At 37.6% G+C, this 23,101-nt stretch overlaps 1 long non-coding RNA gene across 1 annotated transcript; it reads left to right on the top strand.

Annotated features, from left to right (window-relative positions):
* Positions 1-573: 573 nt before the first annotated feature.
* Positions 574-21,798, top strand: LOC308199577. Its single transcript, XR_013954714.1, has 3 exons — positions 574-8,554; positions 10,314-10,414; positions 10,507-21,798. It is a non-coding gene; the product is annotated as an uncharacterized lncRNA (long non-coding RNA).
* The last annotated feature ends 1,303 nt before the right edge of the window (positions 21,799-23,101 follow it).

Raw genomic sequence — 23,101 nt, 5'->3', positions numbered from 1 at the left:
TTACTTTTTTATGTTTTTATTTATTATTATTTTATTTTATTTTTTAAATGGTGGATTTCTCATCAAATAAGATCAGCTCCAATCTTAGTTAAGTCAACATTTGATGTTATGCATGCATGAATGTTTTTGTGCAAAGACAGGCTATTTTTTTCAATAAAATTTAGCTCTGCTTTACAGATGAAAGTGGATTCTAAAGGCTGAAGTTTAACCAACAAAACTCAAACCCATTGCAATTTTAATGACATGTAGGCAAGTGGAGTATTTACAGTGGACTGAATCCTGACACAGGTGAGCAGGAGGAAGATCCAGGAGGCAAACTTGAAGTCTTGAGGGTTAGAGAGAGAGCCCTTCTCAGAAATCACAAGTACACAGAAGTCGTTGGGAAGGTTGTTTCCATGGGAGGAAAGGCTTGTGTTTGCTCAGCCCACCTTCTAGGGTCATATTGTTAGATGGACTTTTATATTTGTGTCTGATTCCCAAATAAACCAGATATGGCCTGGGTCATCTCCGTCCTAAAGAACCACACTGACTTAGGCTGGCTGAGCATCTGATGTTGTCTCTTTACAGGCAGTGGATGTATACACGTACTTGTCCTCATCCTGTTTTTACAGCTGATACGGATGAAGTTTCAGTATCACCAGGTATTAGGGGGAACTGTTGGAGGAGGCATTTGGGGGGGATTGTGGGAAAAACTGTTTGCCAGTCTGACTGAAGGAGAGATGCTGTTATTTTCCCAGGAGACCTGCAAAAGGCTACTTGGAAAGTGCAGTGATTTTTGACAAATTGTCAAAATCTTTGAGGTGGCTCTGATGCTGTCAGAGCATTTTTCTCTCACCTCACACAAAGCATTTCAACTCCTCCTATTTTAACAATTCTAACAATAAAAAATCATCAGATATTCTTTGGCTATTTTAAATGGCTGTTGTTTCACTGTATTTAATCATTAAGGAACCAGAAGGGACACATTTCATTGAAAAATGTTTATTTGACCCTCTATAAACAGCAACTTGAAGCATTTTAACAGGCTCTTCAAACTGTTTAGACAGAAATAAAGCAGCATCTGGTTTGAAGCATGCTTTCATATTGTATTGTTTATGTTGATAGCTTAAGTTCTTTGCTGTGCATTGTTATTTATGACAATTGAATGTAGGACATTTTTGATTCAGCAGAGTGCTTTCATTCTACAGCATGGGAATAAAGCAATCAAAGCTGAGGTGACTTGACTGATTTCATTTAGAAGGTGGATTCCAGCAAGCCTATTAGTGTTAGAGTAGAAGGGAGGGGGAAGGAAAGGATGGAGCAGGTAACTAACGGATACAAATTAAAAAGGGTGAGAAATCTGGGAAAGATTCCTGCTAATGGTATGGCCTATATGAGAAATTTCCAGGAGTCACTAAAGCCATGGGAAGAAATTGCAGGAATCTGTCTAAACAAAAAGGTGAGACTTTTTTATAGATGCTTTTTTATTTTTATTTTTATTTTTTATTTATGTATTTTTTTCCTGGGGAACTTGTAAGAAAGCATTGATGCTGCAATCCTCTCACTGCCTTAGGCAATAAAAAATCCCAAACTACATGCATGTATTTAAAATATTTTCATTGTATTTTCTATATTATTTCAGTCATAAACAAATCAAATTGTGCTTGTTATAAATCTAAAATAAGTCTAACACCAATGTAACCAGAAACACAGTTTGTACCAAGATTAGTTTCTGCAATGCAGCATTGCAGTGAAAAATACATAACTGGAAATAATGCATTGGTTGTGTCAGTGACAGCAGAAATGTTCCATAGTTGAGGACATTCTTAAAAAGGCTGATCAGAACACTATTTCAGACAAACATTAACTAAATATTAAATATATCTATGTGCAATTAGCAGTATATTATTATCCAGTGTATATTAGCCTAGATATTAAATATATGAATAAATACATTAACAGACCTCCTAATGTTGATCTCATTTTATTGTAAGAAACGAATGATAAACTGCTCAAGAGTGAAGTTTATGATTTTTAAAAACAAGTTTAAAGTATCTATTTGGTTAGAATTGAGTGCAAGGATAGTCAAGTTCTAAGGAAATCTGGTTTCTAAATATTATAAAGAAATTTTTAAGGGACAGGAACAGGTTTAGAAACTTTAATAAATATTGCACATATCCAGACCAGCTGATGAAGGCATTTATAATCACGATTCTAAGTTTTCTGTTCAATTTATTCTGTCCTGTATTTCTATTTATGGTGTAAGGTGCTGGTTTTGAAACCAGACCAGCTAGCTTAATTTGATTTCAGAACTATTTCCTCTATACCATCTAGTAGGACTGAGGTCCTGTAACTGTAAGCAGAAGCTACAGAAGCAGAAGCTAGCCTTAGTGATTGCTTCCAGGCTATATGGTATTTTTTTAAAGACTTATCAGAATTCCTGACTACAGCCATGTTCAGCAATTCAATATCAGCAGTATTTCAGTCAAAGGACTAAAATACAATTAAATATTCCTGTTGTAACGCTGTTATATATGGTAGCATCTTCAACTTGTGGTTTGACAAAGCTTTTTAGTCGGGGTGAATTAAGCACTGTGTGTCTCCTTTGCCTGTTCTCCCCTCAAGACATCATCTTTCTGCTATTTAGTTCCTCTCAGGCTGTTTTCCTTTCATTTGCCTTATTAGTAGGTAGGTCAGTAGCTGATGCCACCTACTGTGGGCATCTGAAGGGTTTTCTTTTGTTGCCTTTTTTCCTAAAGCTTGAGAAGTTGCCACTTTCTTTAGTAGTGATACACAAAAGATATTAAAAAAATATTTAAATCTTGTCTGATTAGAAAAAAATATACACTGCACCTTTCTTTACAGGTATGTATACACCTTCTTTTATATGCTTGTATAAATTCAGTCCCTCGTCCAAGTTTCTTAAGCTGACAAAAGTAACTTAAAATCCAAATGCGTTACAGATATATGACATATTAATTAACATCTTTCCATGTTCAGAGTTCTTTTCATCTATAATGGTCTGGTGATTTCTTTTCCTTCCTATACTCAGAAACCCCTGGAAGCTGGGGGAGGTCAGACCTTGGCTGCATTGTTAAGACACAGGGACAAACTGGCATCCATATATCAGATCTGCATTGCCTCCCTTGAGCATTTTTCAAGGACTGAGCAAATGCAGATGGTATTGTACTTCTGGGTCATGCTTAGCTTAGAGGAGCATGAGGTGGTGTGTATGTATACGTGTGCACATCTCAGTAGGAGTGAATACATTGTAAGAAAAGGCAGTTTCATTTCTATGTCAATATTTTGTATATTTTCAAAATAGTTAGTATCACATCTGTCCTCAAATGCCGGAATGATCAGGCATGCCCTACATGTGTCCTTTTGCTTTCCAGTCTAAGGTAACTAAAAGTTTTCTGATATTCTACCATACTTGTCTTTAACTTTCAACTCTTATTACATCCTTCCCTTTCAGTCAATCAATGGCTTTGAGAATGGTTGCAGTAATGCTCTTTATCTATGTTACATCCATTTCCCTTCAAGCTACTATCTTTTTCTCTGTTGCAAAATCCTCTCTGTTTTTATCTGAACCTTTCTTCTCCAACTGGCTTTCTTCTACTACTCTCAAGCATATTATGCACATTTTACTCTCTGTACAGCTCCTCTGTTACCCTACTTACTTTCTGAGTTATCGCCCCTTCTATGCAATACTCTGTAGTCATGAGTTTGCCTTCTCTTGGACTCACTGTTTTGTCTGTTCCTATATCTATTTTCTGCTGGCTGCCATTGCTCCAGTGTCAGTGTTGATATAGACATATCTACAAGTACAATGAATAGACTTTTGTAGATTTAACAGTGAGGATTTGGGGACGTACTTCACACACTTTTTGTCCCTGCTATTTAGAAAGATGTTATTGACTCCAAAGGGTTAGTTGTATTTATTTTATAGCCACATATTGGTCTTTGAAGTTTATAAACAATTTACTGAGCTTGAGTCATTGATATAAAATGACTATAAAATGAGTAGGAAGTCTCCAGATGACAATTATGAGATATTTGTAAGTGTGTATAGCTCCTTGAACTGGATTTGCTGGTGTTGGAACCACAAGGTGCTCCACATCTAATTAATTAACTTGACTTTGTAGAACAATTGTGGCCATTTCAAATCTGCATAATTGAATTCTCTCCTTGTTTTGCTGGTTCTCTTGCACCACAAACTCTGGAAAACATCTACTTCATTCAGTACAGATGCCCAGTGGTGTGTGGCCTCTGGAAGACTTTCACAGTCATAATCATCTGTCCTGGATGTCTGTTGTGGTTTAACCCGGTTGGCAGCTAAACACCACACAGCCGTTCGCTCACCCTTCCCCCTCCCTCTCTGGGATGGGGGAGAGAAATGGGAAAGTGAAGCCTGTGAGTTGAGATAAAGACAGTTTATTAAGACAGGAAAATAATAATAATAATAATAATAATAATAATAATAATAATAATAATAGTGCTACTAATAATAATGTGTACGAAACAAGTGATGCACAATACAATTGCTCACCACCTGCTGACCGATGCCCAGCCTATCCCCAAGCAGCTGGCCCCCCACCCCAGCTAGCCACCCCTATGTATTGTTTAGCATGACGTCAGATGGTATGGAATACCCCTTTGGCCAGTTTGGGTCAGCTGTCCTGGGTCTGTCCCCTCCCAGCTCCTGCTGCACCCCCAGCCTGCTCGCTGGCAGGACAGAGCGAGAAGCTGAAAAGTCCTTGGCTTGGTGTAAGCACTGCTCTGCAACAATTAAAACATCAGCATGTTATCAGCACTCTTCTCATCCTAATCCAAAACATAGCACCCTACCAGCTACTAGGAGGAAAATTAACTCTTATCTATTTCTAACTGAAACCAGGACAATGTCAAACACACCTACCAAGCATCTGTTCTGCTGCATGACCAAACCACTTGCATCAAGAAGAGTTTATGCAGCAAGTCCAAGTCTACAGCACAAAATACCGCTCAGACAAAAAGTAAAAAATATGCAAATTCAAGGTTATGTTAGTAGGCCAGAACTATATCTGCACAGAAAAAAGAAAGAATTGATGAATGCCCCTGTATTACAACATAAATCAATCCCTGTAACAGCTTGTTTACAAGGCTTTGGTAACACTGTTGCATTCTCTGCATTAGGGTTTTGGCTAATATATATATGTCTACGAATGTGCAAGATACACTTGTTTATGTCTTTCTGAGGAAGAACATAAACATATATGCAATCAACTCATTTGAAATATAGCAAAACTGGATCTCCTGTCCTGCTTGGTACCTATATTATTTCTCTATGAACATCAGAGGTTCTAGGATCTTCTCCCCATTTCATACATTGACATGTAGAATTTTTTTCATGATGCTTTTTGGACTGTATTTGCAGAATGTTTTTCCTCATACTCCACATTTCATATCAATTTCTATGAATATAAATATTTCTAAAATTATGTTCCATTTACAAACAGAACAGTCATATTTTCAAAAGCACTTATACAATAAAATTATGTCTTTGGCTGATTCTGAAATTTCCAAGAAGCATTTATTTTGGCTTTTGGAAACTTTGTGTCTGGCTTCCAGCAAAGTTCTTAAGTAACTAAATCATTGTTGATGACTGGAACAGAGGATCCAAAATCTTAGTTTAGAGAACTTTACTTGCAAATTCTGAGCACCATTAGCTACCTTATCATTTCAAATGTGGTATTGGTGCCAACAAGAGACTAATTATGCTCATTGTGAATGTGGATAGGGGATTGAACTGAAACACAGGGAATAGAAAAGTTGTGCATCTGATTCACTGTGAAAGTTGACTCACTGAAAAATAAATTTAACTGGCAATACACAGCTCTCTTCTGTCTTACTAGCACAAACACTAATGATTACTATCCTGTTTCTACCAGTACAGCAATAATTTGGACAGTAGGTGTTTGCATTTCTTGGTTTTGGAATCTTGACAGCCCCTATTGCCAGATCCTGCCTTCTTGCATTGCCTTTGATGCTGGAAAAAATAACAACCCCAGCATGTTTAATTTTACTGTCTTATAAACATAAGGGGGAAAATCACTTAAAATTACTTCTGGATTTTCATTAATAAGCTTAATAATCTCTTAAGAAGTCTTTGGCAAAGCAACCAATAAGAACAGATGGATTACAAGCTTTAGATTTTAATGAAAATTGGTTGTTTGTGGTATTTCTCATTCTGCCACAATCCATTGTCAAAAGAATGTGTATTAAGATTTTTGTGCCTAGAATCACAAAATCAAAGTATCGTATTTGCATTACTCATGTGGGCTTTGAATTGGACTCTTCAGATGAACAGTTTTAAATGTGCACATTTGATTTTGTTGGCCATTTTTCCCTTTGTTTATAGGCAGCGCAGATTTTTAGGGAGGAATTCAGTTGCCAGCTGCCCAAATTAAAGAATAGTGAAAAGATCAAAGTAGTGCATATTGCTAGTGTGGTAGTTATTATCATTTGTGATACCTTATTCTCATGATAGAATAGAAAGTGGCAAAACATCAATCTTGTTTTGTTAAAAAAATAATAAAAAGGGGAATTGGTACAAGTACAGCTGTTTTCATTATAATCTCAAAAAAGTAACATCAGAGTCCTCTTCAGGGGCTGTAATGAAAGGACCTTTGAAGAACTAGTGTATTCTTCTGTTAGTCACAAAGGTACTGTACGCAGTAATTCCTTTTCTTAAGAAATGGCTGTTCCGTTAGACCAACAGGAACTGATCACGAGGGTCCCACTATTGCTGAGATGGGGTCATGTAGAGTGGAAATATGAGCTCTATAACCCTTGACCCCTTTCCCTCTTTATTTCGATTCCTTTAACAATGCATGGTTGGCAGACAAAAACAATGGAAAGTTCCAATCTCTTTTGTTTGGCTTGGGAAAAACTCAAGCCAGCTCAGTTTTGTTTTTACCTAAAAGTATGTCTGGGTTTCAATTAAAAGGAGCTACTTTAAGTTTGCTAGTCTGTGAAACTTTGAAAAAAGCCATTGTTGCCCATCCATGATCTAACCAACGACGAGATTCAGATTCTCACAGTGTTTCACAGTAAACTAGATCTTATTTCTAACTGTAGAGGCTAGGAAAGGCTGAATTGCTAGCAACTTGGAATTTTGAAAAACTATGTATGCATTTATTTCTAGTTATTAAACCATTACTTTTAAAAGTGGACATAATATATCAGAAATCCAATGTCAGGGAAATACTGGCAAAGGGAAGAACTACAAATAGCACAGTTTCAAGGGCTGGTGCAACTTGGGAGCTTAGCAATTGATGCCATCCCCTACTGTCCCTTACAGAAATGTTACCTGGCTTACTGGGAAGTTTTATTATTTGAAAAGTTGAAAGTTGATGATTCAGGACTCCTAAAGAGTTAGAAATTGAATTCATATTATAAATTAATATTAATGGCATCTATTTCTAATCTGCTCAGATTCTTTTGTACACATGCACTTATTTTGCTGGTTTGGACTCATTTAGAGGCAAAAGTTTAACTTCAGATTTTCTCTAATTTAAGGTTTTATAAAATTTCTATCTTTTAACATCACTGTACAATAAATTAGTGACTTCTTGATAACATAGCCACATATGTGAAAGTGATTTCTCTTACAGACGCCTCTTCATTGTCAACTGGTAAAGAATTGGTTTCTGGTAGTTCTCTGCCATTCTCTGCATTTGAAAGAACCTTGCATGGCATAGCAAAAATCAGGTGTCAGTATTTTCCAGTGTAAAATTTATAAAAATACATGCTGTAAATCATCTGCAAAGGACTGTGCTGATACAAATTTGTCTAACACAGAATTATACAGTGGATATCACTGAACAGAGAGAAGACACAATAGATGTCCTTACCCTATTGAAACAATCATAATATTTATAAGGTCAGCGGTTTATCTTTGCTCCTTTTTGGTGTTTACAATTTACAGCTTTGGGTCAGTCCCCAGGTATATGACCTACATAAGCAGATCCCTTCCTAAATACGTCTCCCTGCCAGAGGAGACACTAGAAGACCCTTCTTGTGAAAAGCTTAGGTGTCATATTTTGGATATAGTGCATCCAACTGAACTACCAAGCAGTAGAGAAGAGACAGTTGCAGGATGTATAATTACAACTTTTGAAGAAATGCGGTTGAATAATTCTGAAAAGTTTGCTATTTCTAATTTTAATTTTATATTTTCAACAACTGTTTGCTAGGTACTCAGGCTTCACTTGCTAAGCATAACTACATGAAACAAATCATTCCTTAATATTTAGTTTGCAATATCACTGTGTATTTGCCATAGGTGCTCAGTTATACTGATAGAAAGGTATTGTAAGAGACAGCTCTGGCGAAGTCATAAAAAAAAAAAAAAAAAAAAGCTTTGGAGTAAACTACAAAAATATTTCTTTTCTTATGGTCACCTCTGTTTCTACTTTGCTACTGGAGTACCAACAATTAAGAGTACATAAAATTGAAGAGAAATATTTACAAGAAGGATTCATAAACCTGGGATTGGTAGGAGTTGTCTCAGCCTCAAGATCAGCCTGACATGGTAAGGATGTTACACCTAGACCTAAACTAGATTAAAGAGTTTCCTAGGTTCCTGCTGAATAGAGAAGGCAGACAACTGGTTGTTCATCACCAACCACTTGACCAGCTTCAGGAAGGAAAGAACTCATTAAATATAGAGCTGCATGAAAGAGAAGGTGGTAAAATTCACCTTCTTTGTGGATGCTGAAGGGAAACATTTGTATTTTTTTCCCCACAAAGTTGATGTCCAGAAGCAAAACGTACCTCAAATAGGCAAATTTCCATGGTTCATGTCCAGATGGGTACCAACTAGGAATTAAATTATAATGTGCAATTCTAAAGATTATGCTATTGTTGACACCCAGTAATTTGATCAAAGCCCATACATTCATATCCCACTTCTTGAAACAGAAGTACAGAAAATCATTTTATTCTTTTTTTTCTTTTTCTTTTTTTTCCCTTTCCTTCTCTTTTTTTTTCCTTTTTTTTTTTTTTTTTCTTTTATTAACGATTTAAAGAGACTCTGGACCAAATTTTCCTTCTTGGATGCGTGTATGGTTCCCACTGGCTTTCATGAAAACTGTGGATATGCCTCTCAAGGCAGAATTTAGCCTGGTGTATGGTTTTGATTCACTCTGTCGTCCTTTAATGTTCAAAATCTTAAAGATTATTTGGATATAATACATGAAAGGGAAGACAATATCTGAAAAAGGACAGAGAACAATTATTCTCTGTTTCAAGGGCGAACTGCCTTAAGTGAGCAGAAATCAGTCACAGGAGGCTGCTTGCTTCACTTATTTTTCTAACTGCTCTAGGCAAATAAAGATTAAGCCATTCTTTTATCAGGCAGGCCCTCTCCTCAGTATAAAGACATAATCAATCTAAACCGAAGGCAACTAGGAGATGTACAGAGCTTTTTGGCTAGATTTAGGCTTTATAATGACATAAAAGGGTAGGATAAATTTTGATTTAAATTTTTCTCTTGTACATTCAATATAAATAGAGGTCAAAGACACTGAAATTAGCATGTTTCGAAGTTTTATAATAATTTGCTGAACAGTTGGTAAAGGGGTGTTGTATGGCATCTGTATAACATGGTCTTCACAAAATCATGTGAAGAGAAATTCTTTGTTGTAAAACATTGGTAAGGTGCAAGGTCAACTTAGTTTCCCAATGCTGGATCAAATTAGGGTGGACAAAAATAATTTACTTTACTTTACATCGAACCACTGCAACCCTTAATCAGATTTAATCTTGTTTTCCCTCTTTTGGAAATCTCAACCAACTTATGGTTCAGAGAGAAGGCAAAAAGTTCAGGTACCCTGCGATGCCAGGAGGGATTAAAAGGACTAAATCTTTATTTTTATGCACATCTATAAAAAGTTCCTGATTTTGATAATAAGAAGAATGTTTTATCCAACACAATCTTTTTTTTTTTTCCTGAAAAACCAAAACTTAACTTCTGAGCTATTTCCAAGCCCAAGTCAAAATCATATTCATCCCAGTTTGCTCATAATAGAAATGACAAAAATAAAACCTTTTTCTGAACTCGGGAAAAAGTGTGATTTTGCTCACCCTCTGATGATCAGAATAAAAGGGAACAAAGACTCAAACTACCCATAGTCTGAGTTTTAAAAAAGAAAGATGTGGCTTTTCTGCCCCTCTCCTGGTACTTTTTGTGGTTAGAAAAGTTTTGCTGAATCTTAGTTGTGTGCTTTTCTGAAACTGGGGCATTGAACCAGGAATGCTCCTAGGTGAAAGATTTTATTTACACTTAAAAGGCCTTATGAGTTCTTCCAGATCACTTCATGTTTACAGGAAGGAGAGCTAGCAACAAGGATGGCACCGAGCAGAGCAGCCATTGCACTAGATAAATCATCAGGTAAGTAGCAATACATGTAAGTGCTCGTGAATTTTACACCTGTATAAATTCAGACCTTAATGATGTTGTCATTTCAATTATGTACTTTTCAGCTTTCAAAAGGAGGGTTTATGATTAACTTCTGAAGTGAATAGGAGTTTTAAGAACAGCTGATAATGTGGAAGGACAAAAACAGCACTCGTGAACACTACTCTGCAACATTTTCAGTTCTACTAATAAAAGTGCATAAATTCTTGAAGCCTTGTAGAGTTGCTTGGGGCTGCAATGGGCTTCTAGATAAGGCTGGAGAAGTTCCAAAGAGATTTCCTCGAAGACAGCATGCCCCTAGGAACTAGAGTCCATGTTCCTGTCTTGCCACAGTGGAGAATTTCCTCCTGAAAATGGGGATGGCTTCCAGAAGCTGTGTCACCTGCAGAAATTGCACTGATGGATAGGTGGCCCTTCCACAGCAGCTGCTTCATCTGGAGGCTATGTACAAACCTCCCTGGGTCCACAGTTCCTCCTGCTACATCTTGCCATTGTATTCATAGCTAAACTTTTTTTTTTTTTTTCATGAAAATGAAACATTTCGTAATAATCCTTTAGCTCAGTCTAAAATACATAATTTACAGCAGCATGGTAAGTATAGCACAGCATTGCAAACATGGACAGATTCCCCTTCATGTCCTTCCATTTTTAATTGCATGACCCCGTTTTTCTTGACCCAGCTCTGATGCTGAACTTACTTTTCATATATTATTAAGCTTTTTAAACACTGATTTGCTCCAGTTATATGTTGATGTTCCTGTTAAACCCATAACTAGACCATTGCATTTAACTCCTCCTGTGTGTAGCTTTAGCTTTGTTGTGCTGTAAGCCTGCTTCTAATGCCAAGCCAAGATGAAGTCAAACGACCTTGCCTTTTCTGCTGTGATTAGAGATTACAGTGCAGATTTTCCTTTATGGAAAGCACTGTGAATTTAAGCATTCTGTAACAAAAACACCCAAACAAAAAGAAATCAGTGAACTGAAACACTGCTAAGGGTAAGATAATTTTTCATTGAAAAAGACTAGCGTTCAGCAGCCCATATTTGCTAGCAAGCTGGTGTCTTTTGAAATCAATTATTGTATTTTGTTCATGCAGCACATGAGGATGGTAAATTAGTTCAATTGCAGATGAGAACTCAGAGCCTACTGGAAGTTGATTTGTTTGTCAGCATCCAGGAACTTACAGCATGAAGCACATCTGTCCTAGCTGCACTCTGTCACTGGGAAAGGAGCACCGGGATGCCTACGTGTCAGTTTGCTAGCATGAAAAATGTCCTTTCCTTCTGAGTGGCTCCCGCTTTGCTTGCCTCAGTCTTCTAGAATTACTTCAAATTTCAAACATTTACAGACGAATTGGTGATATGCAAAGCCGTGACATTACAAAGACAATGCTCATTGACAGCCAGAGACTTGCATCTCACATACTTTAAAACTCATAGAAAAGGAACTAGTGAAAAGAGGCTGCCTAAGATGAAGAAAAATGGCAGCTTTATCTTCTTAACTAATCTTCAATCGTATTTCCCCCTAATTGTGGAAGATTGAGGATCCCCTTTTTTTGAATAAGTCCCTTAAGCCTGAAGGAAGCACTGGGAGCCCAGCACTGTACTTGAGGTGTGGGAATGTGCTGTTTATTCTGATTGTCCTGGTGGGCTTCAGGAAAAGAAGTGTTGCGGGTAGAAATGGAAAAATAAAGGGCAGCTGGAAAGGAGGGTCATTGCACCTTAGCTGCACTTTTAGGGAATGAAAAGGTAACTGTAGAAACAGTGAGTGCTGGTAATCTTTGACAACCCTCATTATTAAGAGGTTTTTAAATTTTATTCATGTGGCTCGTATTCAACCTGACAAGTCATGTACCGACTAAAAATTGGAATGCTGCAACAACAGTGTTAGAGTTAGGATCAGTGACTGGTTTAACTCTCCCTGACAAGGAAAGCCTGGCAAATGACTCGGTTCCAGCCAGTAGGGAATCTTCAGCCTCACTGCGCACTTCCAATGTGTACTGACAAGCCTCATCAAGAAAGCCAATGTGGGCCTAGCAGATGTCCTCGGAAAGTTTCCTCTTCTTCCCTTTCTTGCTCCTATGTAGTTTGGCCCTGGAATAAGTGTTAGGATAGACCTAATGTGAGGTAGTTGTGTTTTTTAAGACCTTGCATAAAGCCTGGAGGTAAGGAATTGGTCTTCTGAGCATGCTTTTCCCTCTGCAACTTCCAGAAAAAAAGAATTTTTGCAATGGCTCAAACTCAAAGGTGGGATATTTCAGAGTCCAGGTTATTCTATGATGAAACATTATAAGATGCTGCTAGAAGGAATTACTGTGGAGCAACTACATGATCACAGAGGAATGAAATTTCCATTAAAGTACATGGGCTTTGCCATGGGTCCTACAACATTCAGACAGCCTCTAAGATATGTTCAGATAATGATTTTGGCTCCCCTGGTATCTCTCTCTCTCTCTTTCTCTCTAATAACATGCTGCCCTTTCTGCTGTACAGTTGCAGGACAGATGTCTTTGACTGATATGTTTGAAACATGTGGCTTAATATCTATGTTATAATAATGACTGATTTTTGGTATCCTGGGAGAACATCTCTCTTGGCACTTAAGATATAAAAAACAAGTGACGTTTTGAAATAAGCAAAGTCTACAGGTGGTAGAATTAGCACTCAATCTGTCATCCTGCATGCAAGGCAGACTCTCAGCCACCAGAGGATACATAAGGTATTTTTAGGTAAGCAGACTAAAAGTTTGAGTTCAATTTAAAAAAACTAAAAGGCAAACCTTACTCTTCCTTCCTCAAAATATGTCATAGTTTCCAGGTGTTTACAGCAAGGGGCATTTCCCTGGACAGAAACGCATGGAGGGATGCAGAGTTTGGGTCATCCCCCAGGCAATATGGGGCTGGATTCCTTGGCAGCTGTCCTGTGAACAGGCTGCAGCATCAGTTTTAGCAGGTGGGCAGACTACTAAGTTGCTCAATTGTCTTCATCCCATGCAAAGGTTGCAAGGTTTGGGTTGAACCTTCAGGTCAGCAGCTTTTTTTTGGGAGGATTCCTTCCATATCATATCAGTGACTCATATTGGCTGTAAGATTTTAGCCCAGTACAGCACCAGCAATACTGATGGCTCTGAAGGCTAGAGTATCTGAATATAAGAAAATGACAGTTTTACTGGAGAAGAAGGAAAAAAAAAGTTTTGGCTTTTTTAAATTTTATTTTCCAGACTAGCAGAATTTACTTACAGACAAGAAAATCTAAAATTTAAGTGGAAGACTTAAATGTCCATACTCAGTCAAACTCATGTGCCATTCCAATATAGACTTTAAATATGCAGTTGCAGATACAATCTGTCTCTGATAAAATATTATTGTGTGCTGGCAGAAGAGATACTAATCAGCTCTTGATTAATATTCATTGTATACATATATGTATTCAGGAAATTAAAAGGTATTTTCAGACAGTCAGAGAGCATACAGCACAAAAGACATTCCTAAATAAATTGAACAAGCAGTGGTCAAGGCAATCTCTTGAATTCAGAGTTAGTAAAAGGCCAGCCACTTCATTTTTTCATTCACCCCAGAGGATTAGGAAAAACTGAGCTGATAGAATCTTGTGATCCCACCCACTTTGGGTGCATGTTTTCTAATTAAAATGGAAATTTGATCAATTATCTAAACGTGCTGGCTGATGGAGGTGTGCTATTCATCTTCTGTGCAATCCTACATCTGCCTTGGAAGCAAGAGGAGTATTTTCAGGTTCTGCAATAATTTAGACATTAAAAATGCCATTATTATTATTATATTCACTTCTAAGGCAGTCATCATTAGTATCTGAAATGAGCCAAACCAAGCCACTGTCCTGTCCTCCATCAAGATCATGCCAAATTAACTTACATGTAAATATATAGAGAGAATTGCATAGAGGGAGGCAAAGATATATCTGACAAAAATATAGATATCAGTAAGTATGTTGGCATTTGCAAAGGCTAATCATTTCATAGAACTATTTGCAGAATCAGGTACATCCTCTGGGAAGTCTCAATGACTATTAAAGTGAATGGAAGATTTTCTACAGTGCTTTCATTAGGAAACAGAAAATCCACTGCACAGCCCATAACTCTCATTCAAACCAGTGGGATTCGCATGAATATTTACACAGTCAGAGTTGTGCATACTCTGACTGGTTCTTAATACACTCTGGGCACATAACTGATCCCTGCTACAAACCAATCAAAACCGGTTGCTGAGGAAGATGTGGAGGGAAAAAAAAAAAAAAAAAAACACCATTAATATAAATAAGTGTTTGTGGCAGTCTATAAGCCAAAGCTCTTCTGTTGATGTGCACTTTGCCATAATCTTGTTTGTCAAGGACCTGGGCTTTTTCACTAGACTGGTCAGGTATTGGAGAGCACCACAAGAGCACATACAAGGGATTCAGATAGAAATTAGAGAGCCAAAGTGCAGAAAATGGCTGCTGCTGAGGCAAAATAGGAGGAAAAAGGTTAAATCATGGACAGACAAAGAATGCTTATAGAGACATTTTTGGCCAAATCTTTAAGCAACAACTGGGGAAACTGCAGTGGCCACCATTATGTTAAAATGAGAGAACGAACCTGTGAGATGGCTGGTTGTGCTGTTAGCTGCTATCCTAATCCCTCTCAGACTGGTTACATACCCAGTAAAAAAAAAAACTTATCGCTCATACACATCAACAGCTCAAATGGCAAAGGCCGGTCTTAATGCACTAAGAAAGCAGACTGGGGAAAGCCACCGTTAATTTGCTGCCTTCTGTGACAGGAATCTGCTGGTTCCCACCAGTCAGGCCCCCGTAGCTCAGCCTACCAAAAAAGAAGGTAAGCAAAACAACTGCTGCATTGAAAACTGAGGAGAGACATGGCTTGAAACGAAATAAATGGACACCCCAAAAACTCCACAAATACAGGACTCATATCATGACAGCAATATTCCTCCTATTGCACATTGTCTGAGGACTGCCTTCAAGTGAAAATTTGATGAAAGACGAAAAGAGAAACATCAGGTTTAAGTGCAAATTATCTGTCCTCTTTCTTACCTATGCTTAGTTGTTGATAGACTGTAGCTAGCAAACAAGTGCTGCTGCAAGGCACGGGTATGTGCAAGACCCCAGGTCAAGACCATACCGCAGTGGGCCAATAGCTGTACCAAAGACAGTGGGAAAAAGATTAACAGGGCTCAGAAAAAGCAGAAGGGTCTGGCTTGCTGGTTTACAGTAAGAAGGCTTTAGTACACAACATTTTCCCACATCTTATTTAGCACATTGCTCTCTATTGCTTCTATATTTTAAAAAGTCACTGCAAATCTTAAAAGTGCAGCTCTATGGCTTCAATCTCAAAAGTGAGTAGAAGTGGTTGTCCACAAACGTGGGGTGCTAAAGCATTTTTCTATGTATGTTGCTCTGAGTATTTCTGAAATTAACAAAGATCATTTAAACACATGTAGTTTAGATCTGTATTGGTAATGCTAATGCTGCATTTGCTCTCCAGACAGGACATAGCTGTTCAGCATTAGGACGCCAAAGCTGCCCAAGACCATCCTGCTGCAGAGGCTTTTATACGATGTAAGGTGAAGAGTAACAAGAAAGTCTGAGTGACCGGACTAGACACCCATTTCATTTTCTGTTCCAAGGACCATGCTGGGACCATTATAACACTGCTTCCCATTGTAAAAAGCAGTGTTATTTGGGATTGTTTCTAGTGTTTGTCTCTCTGTGGGTGAGCAAGAGCTAACATAATCTTGCTTGTTTGCAAACTACAGTGAGTTTATTCTTATTTCATACACAGATGTTTTCCAGAGTTTAACTTATTTAGGCCTCAGTCTGTGTGAGTAAAGTAGGAATGAAAGGAACAGGAGTCATCTCTATCTGCTCTTCCACCCCTCTCCCTCTTGCCCCCACCATTTTTTTTTTTTTTTTTTTTTGGTCTCTGGTCAAGAATGAATTTTGGTGGAGGGAATCTTTTTTTTTTTTTTTGATTTCAAATATCAGTTTGAATCTCTAGAATTGATGGGAACATATCTGAAAGAAACCTTCAATTAGCTTACATTGTGTTTTTTTGGATAATTCAAAGCTTATTTTTCTATCCGACTCTGACCAATAAAGAAAGAGTTAAATATAACTTTGGAAGGTATTTTAGTCATAACAGTAATCTCTTTATATATCAGTGGGTCAATAGTTCAGTAAAAGGAGGAACTATAACTTGAATAGACACTAATTAAAAGAATCAATTCTTATCCTACTACATATGTCCAGTCATATTAACACATTTCTGGATTTCTTACTCAGTGGACTAGTCAAGATTAAAGGATTTGCTAATATGGATGAACTGAGTATGCTTCCAAACTGACTGAGCAGATTTGTGAACAAATTAGTTCATTTAAAATTGACAGTGAAAGATTGATTTTGCACAGAATGAGTTACCTAAGGTATTCATCATTTCCTCTGCTTCCATGCACAAGACAGAGATCGCTTCTTTTTCTTTCTGATTGTAATAGGACTGCTTACTGAGCACCTTTATTTTACAGCTGTGATTGCAGCCTGTCATTCTTTTAATTTAGACATATTTTAGCCTCCACAGACCTTCAGAAATAACTTCCTTAAAAGCCTCAATCTAATGACTCATTACATGAGTTGCTCAATTCAACCACAGTACTTTAAATTATAATGCAAGGGGAAAAATTGCTAATTACACAGAAAAAGATCCAATTACTCCTGAGACCATTTGATTCATTATTCAGATTGTTTTGGGGGGTGGGGGAGGGAGGGAGGGTGTCTCTAAACATGGGGTTATGTATCAATGTATTGTGAATGGCACTAAGATGTCAGATTTGCCATCACTTATCTTCATTCAGCGGTATCCAACATCTCTGTATTTTCCCCTACCAATCAAAATAGAGTTTCCCAGACTTTGATTCATGCATATGTGCCAATGCCCTGTTCTTTATTTTTAGCTGTTAATTGACATTAGAAAAAAGCTGTAACCTATCCCTTCCTAATGCTACTACATGGTAAGTCATTCTCACTGTTGCCAGGGGGACGTGTGACCACAAATGCAAAAGGAAGTAACCCACAAGTCATGAAACTCCAAAGAGGAGAGTTTCTCCAGTGATTATATGTGCTTTGTGCTTGGTTCTCTGCCAGCCTTGAGCTAGGGAACATCCAGGCATTTTTCTTATGACTTACCTGTGCCCAGATCTCTCCTGTGGTGTAAAGTGACGATTACAATTGGGTGGGAGGTGAAATCAAAGGAAATAAAAAACCTATCATTGTTGTTCTCTCCTGAGCCAAAATTACTGAGATTTATGTTGTTTCAGATACTGCTATAAAACCCTTCATGCTCTTCTGAGACAGATCACATCTCATCTAAACTTGACTTTTGTGCATGGGCCATTCAGGATTCCTTTAAAAGGCCAAAATCTTCTCAAACCTGGCTCATGTTTTGTGGTCAAGAAGAATCTGAAACCAGTTAACTATATTCTGTTTCCAGTCTGACAGTTCTAGTAACTTAGATAATCAGAAATTTTCCATGTATGTGTGCTTTCAACTTAGTTTGCCCAGATGTGAAATGAGATCAAATTTTGGTTCTATGAAGAACATTTTAATGTCATTGTCTGCGTGTTTTTATGCCAAAATTAACAAGACAAATGAAGTTGATTGGAATGTAGAAAAGTTGATAAAACCCTACTGGAAGACTATTGTTTGCAGCTATACTGATGTGAAATGGAACAATTTTAAGAGCTCTCAGAGATAATAGTTCTTTTGAAAACTTCCAGTCTGCTCAGTCATGGCTCCATTTTTCTAGGGGCTTTGCTAACTGATTCAGCACCCTGCAATTGTTCCTTGAAATGTGTTCTTCCATAACAATTACTCTTTTGCAGTATATCCAGTTTAGTCATCATTAAACCCATCTCATCTATGATATGTGAGCCAACCATTCCCTTTTTTGCAGGATGTCACTTTCTACTCCACACTTTCATTTAATGCCTCGCAGTAATCAGTTCATTTTCTCTCTTCCCTTCATTCTTCTTACTTCCTACTTCATTTCCTTTTCTTCACCTAAATGCCTCAATATTATTTGCTATTTTGGACTGTATTACGGCTCACCTTCCATTTTCTTAAATTTTGTGGAACTTCTGTCAAGCATGTTATGTTACTTAAGATGAATTATTCAAGAGCAATAAAATGCAAAATATGTAGATGGCACACGATTGTTATCTTGCTATTAAAGTGAAGCTGTAACAGAATTTGTAATGTATATGAACAACTTGCTCATATTTTTAATGTAGAAGAGGATAACAGTAAAAAATTCACTAAACTTTGCAAGACGATGAAGACTCTCTCCACCTTCAGTGATTTGCCTTTCACAGTTCAATTCTGCCATTTCACAAGTTTGCTGGCTCTGGGGTTATGTGCCCTGGCAAATTGTTGTCTGTCACCTGTTAATGTATTTCCTCACATATCTGACTGACAAATTCCCTGCCTTGATCATTGATTTGTGCAGATACACACGAATGTCTGATGAATTCAAACAAAGAACTTCAACACTTTGGGCTAGTCTATTCTGTAGGGGTTTATCTTTAGTCCATTTTGAGAAGTAATCCATAGCTGTTACCAAATATTTATGTGTGTCAGGGCCAGCAGTGAGAATATAAATATCACCATTAATTTGTGCTATCTGTACAGTTCTTATCCTGATGACCCTGCCATGGCGCTCTCCTGGATCACATTGCCTAGATTCTACTTGCTTCCAGGCAAACCCAAGGCAGCTAACAGGCAAGTTTACCAGAAAGTTCTGCATTTGGTGGATTTTGCAGCACCAATGACAGCCTTCACAAGCTGCATGGGAGTCCATGATTCTGTCAATTTAGGCAGAACCCATCTGCAAGCCCACCCCTGCAGGAAAAGCCACAGTTTTTATCAGTCAAGGGAGTATTATGGTATCCTGGTTGGGGAGCAGGCATCTATGTTCCCGAGCAGGAGTACTTCTGTGTCCCTGTTATAGAGGCAATTCTTCCCTCTCCTTGCCTGATGGACAGCTCAGATGGGCTGGGCAGAGCTCACTTTCATTAGTTTCAGCTCTGAAATAAAGGTCAGTGCTGGAGAGCAGAGTCATGGGCTGGGAGAAGACAGATGAGAGGGAAGAATCCCTCAACAATTCCTCATGCCTCCCATGTACTATGCTTCTTTTCAAAATATACCTACTTTCTATGTTAAGAAAGGAATCCCAATTTATAAGCTAGCATTTCTGCATCTTCCTGAGACTGATTTTCTGTATTATCTTTCATTCAGATCATGGTGAACATCTGTCTGAGGACACAACATGCCAATCTGTGGGACTAGCAACAGCTCAAACCAATTTAAACACTAGTCAAAGCCATTCCTAAAGTATTGCAGACATCAAATATTCCCCCTTCTAACTCATTGCTTTCCTCAGGAAGCCTCACATCATGCACAGCAATATAAGAGCCTGGTAACTTCTGCTAAAATAGCAATCCTCTTGGCACATCATTTACTTTGAATTATTCTGCCCAGGGAGTGACTCCTGGATTCCCTTGGGACTCTCTATGCCCTTACTTTTATGGCTGAGATCAGCCTGGCCTTGCTGCAGCCTGGGTCAGCTCCACCACTCTGCTGAAATGGCTGCTTTAGCTGTTCAGCAGAGCATTAGCCCAAAACTGGGCTGCTTTCATCCAGCCATACACAAGTCATATGGTGACGAGCTTGAGGGATAGGTCTACACCAGTATAAAAGCACCATACATTACCCAGGATTTGCCCAGACTGATTTTTTTTTTTTTGTCCTTTTTTCCCTGGTCAGCAGCATCAGCAGCTTCTCCTGCTCTCCTCAGGAGCAGGTCCTGCAGCTTTTACATTAAACAAACTTCCCACCTTGGTCAAAGAGATGATGCAAGTCCTAGCCTAAGCCTATTGATAACAAATTTTCTAGACCTGGAAGGGTGCAGAGTAGGATGTTGGAATAAAAATCAAGCCAGATTTTCTGATATGATCAGACAGGAGGAAAAAAAAAAAAAAAAAAAAAAAACAGCTTATTTGTTTGCTTGTTTTCTGTTTAGAGTGTTACTTATTTTTAATTCTCATGAAGCCAAAAGACTAATAGTGAGAATATTAACTGAAGCCAAGCATAGTGTGAGAGCAGATGCTTTCCAAGCCTTTCCGTGCAGCCTTGCCAATCCTTCACAGAGCAGCTCTGGGTTACCACACTTCTCAGTTTGGGGCCTCTTCTCAGCAGAAAAAAAAAACAGTTAGAAGCAATTGAAAGATGGCTTTGTTATTTAAAGGAATAATCAGGAATAGCAAGACCAGGATTATTAGGCATATTTTCTCTAGTAATACAGGCAAGAAGAGTATTTGTTTAATATATGTGTGTGACTGGGCTATGAAATGAACACCGTGAGAAGATGAAAGAAGGAAAATTTCAGGTTTCATTGTTTTTGTCAGAATACCAGAATTTACTGAAAAATTCTCTCAGCCCTAAAATGGGACTCTGTGATTAAGTCTTATGGAGTCCCATGGATTTCATGTTCACCATGAAGCAGTGATACATTAGAGGTGTGATCAGGTGAGATGGACATTCTCTGGAATAAAGGAAAGTGATGAGTGCTGCTGAAATCTGTGAGAATGGTGAGTCAACACCATGAGTCCAGAGAGAGGAACTTATGCTTAGCAAGCACTAAGAAAATGCTATTGTCTTTGTCGAGACAGAAAATGAATCTGATTAGAAATTTAGGCAGTAAAAATACAGTTCCTGGGCTTATCATTTTACCACTTCAACAGTAAAGGACTTTTTAAAATACACAGATGTCCTTGATAAAATTTGACTTATGCCTGGATAGGTACAAAAACCTTAATGCAGAGAATGTAGCTGAAAGTGTATATGAATAGCACAGAAAACTTCTGAGCAATCCAGCCTTTCTGAGAAACCTCCTGCTCTATTCTAAGAGCGTTTGCTAAAACCTCACTTATATCTAGAAGTCCCAGCCCAGCAAAAGTCTGCTCTCCATACCAGACACTTAAATCCTTTTCTCTAATAATAAATAGGCAGCTGCATATTTGAGTTGCTGCTACTTCAAAATACTTCAGGGAAATCCATTTGCTATTTTCAAAACATACAAGCTACTTTTATAGGAAAAGAGAGCAAGGGCATTTCAGGTATAAATATTCTCCTACTTTCTGTCATTTGGAAAAAAAAGTGCCAAGCCACAAAGACATCTAGCCATCTTTGTGATATGTAGTAATTCTCCCTAAAAGTATAGCTCATTAAAGGAAAAAAAAAAAAGCCTTTTCATCATATGAAATCAAGTATGGTAAACAAATTGTCCCTGGTTTGCAGGTTATGAGGCTACCCCTTTATGTAGAGATGCAGATATTGATGCAAACAATTTTTACATAGTTGCTTTTTATACCACTCAACAGTTGAGAATATTAGATGACTGATCTATTTCATCTTAATTGTAAGAAAAATAGCATCTTTATTAAAAACAAAAATTGATAATACTATTTTTTCATATATTGTACTTGACTGACAAAAAATATGTTTTTCCAGCTGATGCTTCAATCTTCACTTTAAAATTTGTTACATTAAAGTGTGAAATAAACCCTGTAAATCTGTTGTATATTGTTGTGCATGAACTGTAAGTTGCAAAGGATGCCAAACCATGTAAGCTATACAACAGGGATAAAACCTCTGATATGGATTTTTGTAAATCTCAGAGTCAAATTATTGGACTATAAATATGCAATACACAGATTATTGTGTTCATTTTTTTTCCTTCAGTGAGGCTTTTTCCATGTCAAGCAATCTCATCTAAAAATTTGGCTCAGTCCTGATCCTTTAAAATTCCACCAGGTCTTACACATTAGCATTTTCATACTTTCTATTTATCGCTATGCTTAGAATTGTTGCAGTGGGATAGAAAGAATTATTTTTGAAGACATAAGTAAGCCTGTTATCCACATGAATAAGGAAGATAATACGGTGAATCTCTGAAATGCACAGCCTTAGTGTACAATCAGTGTATTTCTTTCATGTTTATTCCTTTGTCACATATTCATTTGAAAGGGTTCCACAACATGCTCAGTACATGCCATGAATTGGTTTGCCACACGTTTATCCTTTCAGCACATTTTATTTCACTGGTGAGGCAGTCACTATATTTTGGCAGATTTTTATGCATTTAATAGCTTCATTTTCTTATCAGATACTCATTTAATTGAATTTTTGACTGGTTTCACGTAGGATTTGTATAAATGGAAGCATAGGTTGCAACCTATGTGTTCCTTAAAAGAAATTCACGTAAGTTACATCAATTGCCATTTAATACACAATTACTGCTGTGCAATTTATCTGTCTGAGTGTTGCTTTTGACAACTGGACCAGTTTAGGGTACTAGTGTCCCTGTTACTGGAGTATGCAGAAAGCAGGCTATAAAGGCACTAGACTACCTACCTCAGCAAAGTTAAGCAAAACAGTTAACTGAATCTTAATAAACTTATTTAATCATCTATTGGTCCTTGAGTCTTCTAAGTGAAAGGTGCTTAGCCCTTGGAGTTATGGAGTATCCTTCTTTGCAGTGTCAATTGCATCCTTCAACTCCTGTATTACCAAGACTAGA

The sequence above is a fragment of the Anser brachyrhynchus genome (genome assembly GCF_964034855.1).
Source record: "Anser brachyrhynchus genome assembly, chromosome: 9".
NCBI classification, from domain to species: domain Eukaryota; kingdom Metazoa; phylum Chordata; class Aves; order Anseriformes; family Anatidae; genus Anser; species Anser brachyrhynchus.
This window is presented reverse-complemented; position numbering and strand designations above follow the sequence as displayed.